Source organism: Triticum urartu, chromosome 2A, assembly GCF_056163025.1.
Source record: "Triticum urartu cultivar PI428250 chromosome 2A, HENAU_Tu73, whole genome shotgun sequence".
Taxonomy (NCBI): Eukaryota; Viridiplantae; Streptophyta; class Magnoliopsida; order Poales; family Poaceae; genus Triticum; species Triticum urartu.
The window spans coordinates 377,893,855-377,903,191 of NC_141874.1; positions in this window are offsets into that span (position 1 = coordinate 377,893,855).

Genomic DNA, 9,337 nt, shown 5'->3' on the forward strand with positions numbered 1-9,337 from the left:
AGTTGAATCGGATTCAATGAACGGGGTTCTTTCTGAAGATCAAAAAACAATCACTATACCGCGTTGTGGTTTTTGATGCGTAGGTAAGAGCGGTTCTTGCTAAGCCCGTAGCAGCCACGTAAAACTTGCAACAACAAAGTAGATGATGTCTAACTTGTTTTTGCAGGGCATGTTGTGATGTGATATGGTCAAGACATGATTATATAAATTGTTGTATGAGATGATCATGTTTTGTAACACAGTTATCAGCAACTGGCAGGAGCCATATGGTTGTCACTTTATTGTATGAAATGCAATCGCCATGTAATTTCTTTACTTTATCACTAAGCGGTAGCGATAGATGTAGAAGCAATAGTTGGCGAGACGACAACTATGCTACGATGGAGATCAAGGTGTCAAGCCGGTGACGATGGTGATCATGACGATGCTTTGGAGATGGAGATCAAAGGCACAAGATGATGATGGCCATATCATATCACTTATATTGATTGCATGTGATGTTTATCCTTTATGCATCTTATTTTGCTTAGTACGGTGGTAGCATTATAAGATGATCTCTCACTAAATTTCAAGGTATAAGTGTTCTCCCTGAGTATGCATTGTTGCTACAGTTCATCGTGCCGAGACACCACGTGATGATCGGGTGTGATAAGCTCTACGTTCACATACAATGGGTGCAAGCCAGTTTTGCACAAACAGAATACTCGGGTTAAACTTGACGAGCCTAGCATATGCAGATATGGCCTCGGAACACTGAGACCGAAAGGTCGAGCGTGAATCATATAGTAGATATGATCAACATAGTGATGTTCACCATTGAAAACTACTCCCTCTCACGTGATGACCAGACATGGTTTAGTTGATATGGATCACATGATCACTTAGATGATTAGAGGGATGTCTATCTAAGTGGGAGTTCTTAAGTAATATGATTAATTGAACTTTAATTTATCATGAAATTAGTACATGATAGTATTTTGCATGTCTATGTTGTTGTAGATAACTGGCCCGTGCTATTGTTCCGTTGAATTTTAATGCGTTCCTAGAGAAAGCTAAGTTGAAAGATGATGGTAGCAACTACACAGACTGGGTCCGTAACTTTAGGATTATCCTCATTGCTGCATAGAAGAATTACGTCCTGGAAGCACCGCTAGGTGCCAAACCCGCTGCAGGAGCAACGCCAGATGTTGTGAACATCTGGCAGAGCAAAGCTGATGACTACTCGATAGTTCAGTGTGCCATGCTTTACGGCTTAGAACCGGGACTTTGTAAGGGCATATTTATCCCTTAGTTGTTTTGGTGATTGATGACAATGCTTTTGCAGACTAATCGTGTGCATGGAGTATTTCAGACATATCATGACTAGGCACAAGACGATTTGGTGCCCCTCGAACACTATATATTGAAGACAGCGTTTCTCTACGTTTCTTTTCGAAGGATTTGAGTCGTAGGAAAGCCGTACTATTAAGAGGGAGTCCACTTTGGAAAGGTTTGGGTGGAATCATCACGTACATGTCTACTTCTTTTGCACCACCTTTCCTTTGGCTCTTTGGAGCATCCTCTGTCTCTCCTTGTCTATGCAAAATGAAGGTCTCCTAGTGTTGCTGAACTAGGGTATGCGGTAGTACTGCTCCTCGGAGCGGTAGTACTGCAGGCCCTTGCGATAGTACCGGCCTCTGGCGCGGTAGTACCGCAAGTGCTCACGGTAGTACCGCACCTCAGGAGGGGTAGTACCATGGCCTCAGGCCAGGCGCTGCTGCTAGTGCGGTAGTAGGGGATGATGTAATTTTTTTACATCTGCGCCGTACGCGGTAGTACCGCTCCATGGGCGTGGTAGTACCGTGCGCTCTGGCCAGGCTCAGCAGCATGAGCGGTAGTAGGGGCGGATGTAATTTTTTACATCCGCGCCCTATGCGGTAGTACCGCTCCAGGTCTGCGGCGGTACCGTGTCGGATTTTTGCATGGATCAAAACTCGGCGGAAGTAGTCACGGATGTATTTTTATATGTCCGTGCCTTCCCGGCCTAGTCCATTCCTGCCTTGCGGTAGTACCGCAAGGGGGAGCGGTAGTAACGCGCCAGCGGTTCTACCGCTCCTTGCCTTAGCGCTTCAGGACCGGTCTTAGGCCCTGCCGTGGCAGCGGTAGTATCGCGGTTCGCTGCGGTAGTACCGTGAGCCCTTGTGGTAGTACCGCTTGTTTGGTGCGGTAGTACCACAGGTCGCGGGCTGGTTAAGTGGATAACGGTTGGATTTGTTCTTTCACTATATAAGGGGTGTCTTCTTCTCCGAGTTGACTACCTCTTCCACCTCCAAGCTCCATTGTTGCTCTAAGCTCCATTTTCACCCGATCTCTCTCTCTAGCCGATCAAACTTGTTGATATCCTGGGGATTGGTTGAGAAGGCCTAGATCTACACATCCACCAAGAGATATTTGATTTCCCCCACTAATCCCTCGCGAACCTTGTTACTCTTGGGTGTTTGAGCACCCTAGACGGTTGAGGTCATCGCGGAGCCATACTCCATTGTGGTGAAGCTTCGTGGTGTTGTTGGGAGCCTCCAATTAAGCTGTGGAGATTGCCCCAACCTTGTTTGTAAAGGTTCGGTCGCCGCCTTCAAGGGCACCAATAGTGGAATCACGACATCTTGCATTATGTGAGGGCGTGAGGAGAAAACGGTGGCCCTAGTGGCTTCTTGGGGAGCATTGTGCCTCCACACCGCTCCAACGGAGACGTACTTCCTCTCAAAGGGAAGGAACTTCGGTAACACATCCTCGTCTTCACCGACTCCACTCTTGGTTATCTCATCCCTTTACTCGTGCAAGCTTATCTTGTGTTATTTCCCTTGCTTGCTTGTTTACTTATTGTTGTTGCATCATATAGGTTGCTCACCTAGTTGCATATGTAGACAACCTACTTTGATGCAAAGTTTAAATTGGTAAAGAAAAGCTAAAAATTGTTAGTTGCCTATTCACCCCCCCTCTAGTCAATTATATCGATCCTTTCAATTGGTATCAGAGCCTCATCTCTTTATTAAGGATTTGCCGTCCGAAGAGTATGGTTGACATTGTAGACGGTGAGGAGGAGCACCCCAGTGTGATTCCGTCCTCGTCTACGGCCGATGGGGGAACCTCGGTCTCACGTGAGGAACTCAATGTGGCCTTGGACACATTTAAAACCTCCATGACGACCGAGGTCAAAGGCGTGCTTAAGGATTTTCTTGATGGTCTTAAATTATCCACCGCACCATTGGAAGTGGTTGATCCCACTAACAAGATGACGGTTGCTAACTTCGACAAGGGGGAGCTTCTAGTGATAAAGTTCCTTTGTCTAGTGGTAAAAGTGGAAATGGCATCTTTGCCCATGTGGAACCTCCACTTACCTATGGAGGACCGATTCCCTCCACCCATTTAAATCATGTCGGTTCTCCTCCTAAGATTGTGAAAAATGAGGATTTTGATGCTTGGGTATGTCGCTTTAAACGTCATTTAAATCATGTGAATACTAACCTTTGAAGAATCATTGAGCAAGGTTTCTATCCGCATGACCCAAGCAACTTCACCCCAAGAGAAGCCGCGGATCATCAATTGAACGAGAATGCTCTCTTCATCATCCAAGATGCAATCCCTCCTGAAGATATTGCGCATCTCCGACCATTCACCGTGGCAAAGGAAGCATGGAACCATGTTGCTTCCCTTTACAAGGGAAGTGCAAGCATTCAACGCTCCAACTATGAAGTGGTGCAAGATGAAGCCGATGAATTTTCTATGAATGAAGGCGAAGAACCTCGTGAGCTCTACCGGAGACTAACCACACTCGCGGTCTCACTCCGAGATCATGGGAGCAAGGATACAAATGACAATTGGATCAAGCGGAAATTTCTCAAAGCCATGATGCCTTACCATAAGGCCATGTCCTTCGTCATCCGTCAAAGGCCGGACTTCCACACCTTGTCCTCAAGCAAAGTGTTGGATGAGTTTGTGGCAATGAGTATCTTGGACAAGACCGCCGACAATGCGGTATTGCATTCTCAAAGAGCCAAGAAGCCCAATCTTGCTTTGAAGGCCAAGGCTAGTGTGGAAGAAGAGGAGAGCAACCCTGAGGATACAAAATATGATTATCATGAGCACATGGCTCTCAATTCAAGGCAATTTTGGAGCAAGATGAACTCAAGGCCCAACTTCAACGAGAGCAACTCAAGTGGTGCCAAGGGCAAGCAACGTGTGAGGACTTGCTACAATTGCGGCAGTGTGAGCCACTTTGTTGTGGAGTGCCCCTATGAGAAGAGGGAAGACAATGGTGGCAAACTCATCCATAAGGACAAGGACAAGTCTTTCCCCAACAAGAACCACTTCACCAAGAAGGCCCCTCCCAAGGGATTGGTGGCACAAGAAGAGTACAATGAGGATGATGATGAATAAGATGGCGAGACGGCTGCCATGGCCTCCGTGGCCATTGCGACAATACCACGGGCGTCCCTCTTCGACCCGTCCAATGAGAACATCACCGCCAAGTGCCTCATGGCTAAAGCCACTAACAAGGGAACCCCCAACATCAAAACTACCATCATTACTCATCCTTGTTTGACGGATTGCATTGATGAAAGTGGGGGGTCCAACGTGGAGGAAAATGAGTTTGAGTCTTTTATGAGTAAGCTTAAGGGTAAATCCAAGAAGCACTTTGTTGCTCTCTTGGAACAACTTGGTGAAGCCAATGACATGATTGAGGCTCACGAAGACACCATCTCTAAGATGGAGGGGCATAGTCGTGATTATGCCGATGAGATATCGGATCTCTCTAATGCTCTTGAGGAAGAGCGTGGTCATCGCTTGGCTCTTGAGGAGGCTCACAAATATGACCATGCTAAATTAAAGAAAGATCTTGATCATGCTCTTGTTGTGTCTCGTGTGCTAAATTCCGAGAAGGATGACTATTCAAGGTACACTTGGATGTACTTCTTAAAGGGGAAGAGTGAGAACCAACAAACCGTCATTGACTTTGCAAATGAAGATCAACGTCAACACAATGCAAAGATCTTGAAAATAAAAAGTGACAACGGCACCGAGTTCAAGAACTACACCTTCGATGAGTTTCTTAGTGATGAGGGCATCAAACATCAATTTCCGCACCTTACACCCCTCAACAAAATGGTGTAGCGGAGAGGAAGAACCAGACGTTGATGGATGCGGCAAGAACCATGATGGCGGAGTTCAAGTCTCCATATAACTTTTGGGCCGAAGCCATCAACACCGCATGTCATGCATCCAATCGGCTCTACGTCCGCAAAGGCTTGAACAAGACTCCATATGAGATACTCACCGGTAACAAGCCCAACCTCAAGTACTTCCGGGTGTTCGGGTGTAAGTGTTTCATTCTCAAGAAAGGTGTTCGTTTGTCTAAATTTGAGGCTAGAGCTCATGAGGGCATATTTTTTGGTTATGCTACAAACTCTCATGCTTACCATGTCCTCAATAAGTCCACGGGACTTATTGAGGAGACGTGTAACATGGAGTTTGATGAGAATAACGGCTCCCAAGTGGAGCAAAGTGGTACTTGTGCTGTAGGTGATGAAATTCCTCCCCAATCCATAATTAGAATGGGTGTTGGTTTTACCCTACCCATTGAGGAACCCCTTGTGGCCGAAGGAGAAGGACAATGTTCCACTCAAGTGGAACCATCACCAACCCAAGACCCACATGCTTCCGAAGAACAAAGTGAAGGCCCTCAACCTCATGAACAAGACCAAGGGCGAGATCAACCTCAAGATGGCGTTGAACCATCAAGTGATGGCCAAGGTCAAGTTTTCTCCTCCAAGCAAGCTCAAGATCAAGAACAAGCTCAAGACGACGCTCAAGATGACCAAGTAACCGCTCCTCAACTCACTCTGAGGAGGAATTGGAGCGTCGTGTTCCCAAGATTGCATCCAAGCTATCTACCAAGGGTCATCTCATGACAAATGTGCTTGGAAGCATACGAAAGGGGGTAAGCACTCGTAGACAATTGGCAAACTATTGTGAAAATCATGCATTTATCTCTTGTGTTGAACCCCAAAAGGTCTATGAGGCGCTTGAAGATTTGGATAGGCTTAATGCCATGCATGAAGAACTCAACAACTTCGAGCACAACAAGGTGTGAAGATTGGTGCCAAGGCCAACGGGGAACCATAATGTCATTGGAACCAAGTGGATATTCAAGAACAACCAAGATGCTCATGGAATTATTGTCCGCAACAAGGCTCGCTTGGTAGCTCAAGGCTACTCCCAAGTCGAGGGTATCGACTACGGTGAAACCTTTTCTCCCGTTGCTCGCCTTGAATCTATTTGTTTGTTGATTGCTTATGCTTCTCATCATAACTTCAAGTTGCAACAAATGTATGTGAAGAGTTGTAATGCCCCGGATGTAACTTACCATATTTGTAACTCTGACTCTGCCATTTCTGGCTTTAAGTTATGAGATTCGTGGTTGGGTTTTGTCTTCATTTTTCATTTTGTCCATGTCATGCATTTCATATCATGTCATCATGTGCATCTCATTTGCATACGTGTTCGTCTCATGCTTCCAAGCATTTTCCACGTTGTCCGTTTTGCAATCCGACACTCCTACGTCCCCCGGCACCCCCTTTTGTCTCTTTTTGCGACCGGGTGTTAAACGTTCTCGGAATGGACCGAGATTTGCCAAGTGGCCTTGGTACACCACCGGTAGACCGCCTGTCAAGTTTCGTGTCATTTGGAGTCCGTTTGATACTCCAACGGTCAACTGGGGAACCGCAAAGGCCTCGTGTGTGTTGCAGCCCAACACCCCTCCAAAACGGCCCAATAACCCTTGCAAACCCATTCCATGTCCTCCGCCGTCGGATCACGATCGCGTGGGCGAAAACTAAACCTCATTTGGACACTCCCACCTCCTTCTAGGTATAAATATGTGCAACCCTCTCCAAATCCCTCATGAAACCCTAGTCTTCTCCTCCCTCTCGCCCGGCAGACATGTCCGCGTGCCGCCGGACGAAACCCGCCGCCGCCCCGCTCCAGTGAGAGCTCGCCACGTGGCAGTTAGTACGCCGCCCACCGCAGCCGGCCCGCGAGCCCGCCGCGGGCCCGCCGAGCCCGTCCGCCGCCGCCCCGCACCCGCATCGCCCCGCGCGCCCGTGCTCCTCCGCGCTGCCCGAGCGCGCGGCTCTGCTCGCCGGCGACCGTGCCTGCTGTCCACTGTCTCCAACGCGCCCGCGCCCGCCGTCCGCCGCCTCCAACGCGACCGCGCCCGCCGTCCGCCGCCTCCAACGCGTCCTGCGCCATCCACGCTCGCCGCCGACGAACCCCGGTGCCAGATCCGGCCGCCCGAGAGCTCCGGCGAGCTCCCCGCAAGCTCCGGCCACCGCCTCTGTTCATCATGCCATAACTTGTTGCATACTGCTCCGTTTCATGCGCATGATATATCAAAATGTTCATCATGACGTGCTCTTCATTTTGTTCCATTGTGACATGCTTGTTTGAGTCCACCTTGATGCCCAAATCATTGATGCAAGAGTGCTATAAATTGTTAGGTGCTGTTTCTTAGCAGTTTATGAGGATTTGTCTTTTTCGTCACATTTGTTGTGTGCTGCATATGGGCATGAGCTCTACATGTGTTTTGCTCTATGTCATGCCATCTTTACAGGGGTGTATGCCATGTATTTTTGTGATCTTTGTGGTGACTAGCACAAACATGCAAAGTAGCCTTCGTGATATTGCGGATTTCAGGGACTTAGGATTTTACTAAGTCATTGCTCTGCTGTTATTTTTATGCCATGTAAACTAGACGCTATAGTGAGATCCTTGCTTCTTTTGAGTATCTTCAGTAAGGATGATTTGGACATATGGTTGTGCTCTATCCATCAATGCCCTGTTTGCAATTATGGATTGCTCTAGCATGTCTTAATCTTGCTCTACTTTTGCTATAAAATGTTCCTGGCAGATTGTTTACATGTTAATCAATTTTGCCAAGGTTGTTGTAGTTGATCCATGCATGCTATGAGCTTGTTCTTGCCATGGTTAGCTTCATGAACATGTCTTCTTTCTGTTAGTATGCTTATCTTGTCATGCAATTCCTTGTGATGAGTGAATCGAGCTCAAAAAGATACCTTCATAATTCTGTTGATGCCATGCTCTGTTTTCTGCTAAGTCTGAATCTGTTAATAAAACTTGCTATGTTTACATGGTTGCCATCATATCTTTTGATCCTTTTTGGCTCATGGTCAGTAAGGGACTTTTGTTCTATGCTTTGAGTAGATTAATACCATGCCTTTGTTTGCTATGATATGTTCCTGTAGCATGTTGTTTGCTTGCTCTAAACTTGGCTTCCTAATGTTATTTCCTAGCATGTTAGTATTTTCACCAAGTCTGTGATGCTGATATCTTTTGCACTTTTGCCATGCTGGTTTGATCCTGTTCTAGTGTGATTTATCCGTAGCTCAGTGTTCATATTTTATCAAGCATCTTGAGTAGATCACTGTCATTTGTTTCGTTGCTATGTTTGAGTGTACTAGCTTAGTTTCTTGTTGTATTCTAGATGGCATCGTGCTGTTAATCGCAGAATTGTGCCATTATTGTTTTTCTTGCCATTTGTAAACCGTGCATCCGATTCCGGTGATCTTTATATCGTTTTCGACCGAAATCATCTCATCTTTCCAGAGGCACACTTGGTTTGCCAAGTTGATGCCTGGTTCAATCTTTCCCTTTCGAGGCACGCATATGCATTGCATATCACATCTCGCATATCATGCCATGTGTTGCATCATGTTGCTTCCGCATTGCACCGTGATTGATTGTTGGTCTTTTGCTTGTGCTCTTGCCTTGGGTAGAGCCAGGAGACGAGTACGTGATTGAGGAACCTGCTGAGTACGCTTACGAGGATCAAGCTTTCGTCAACTCTGAGAACTTTGCAGGCAAGATGACCATACCCTTGAAATCACTTCTATCTGTGCTTGTTAGTTGCTCGCTCTATTGCTATGCCGTGATACCTACCACTTGCTATATCATGCCTCCCATATTTCCATGTCAAACCTCTAACCCACCTTGTCCTAACAAACCGTTGTTTGGCTATGTTACCGCTTTGCTCAGCCCCTCTTATAGCGTTGCTAGTTGCAGGTGAAGATGGAGTTTGTTCCTTGTTGGAACATGGTTGTTGTTGGGATATCATTATTATATCTTGATTACTTTAATGCACCTATATACTTGGTAAAGGGTGGAAGGCTCGGCCTTATGCCTGGTGTTTTGTTCCACTCTTGTCGCCCTAGTTTCCGTCATACCGGTGTTATGTTCCTTGATTTTGCGTTCCTTACGCGGTTGGGTGTTATGGGAACCCCTT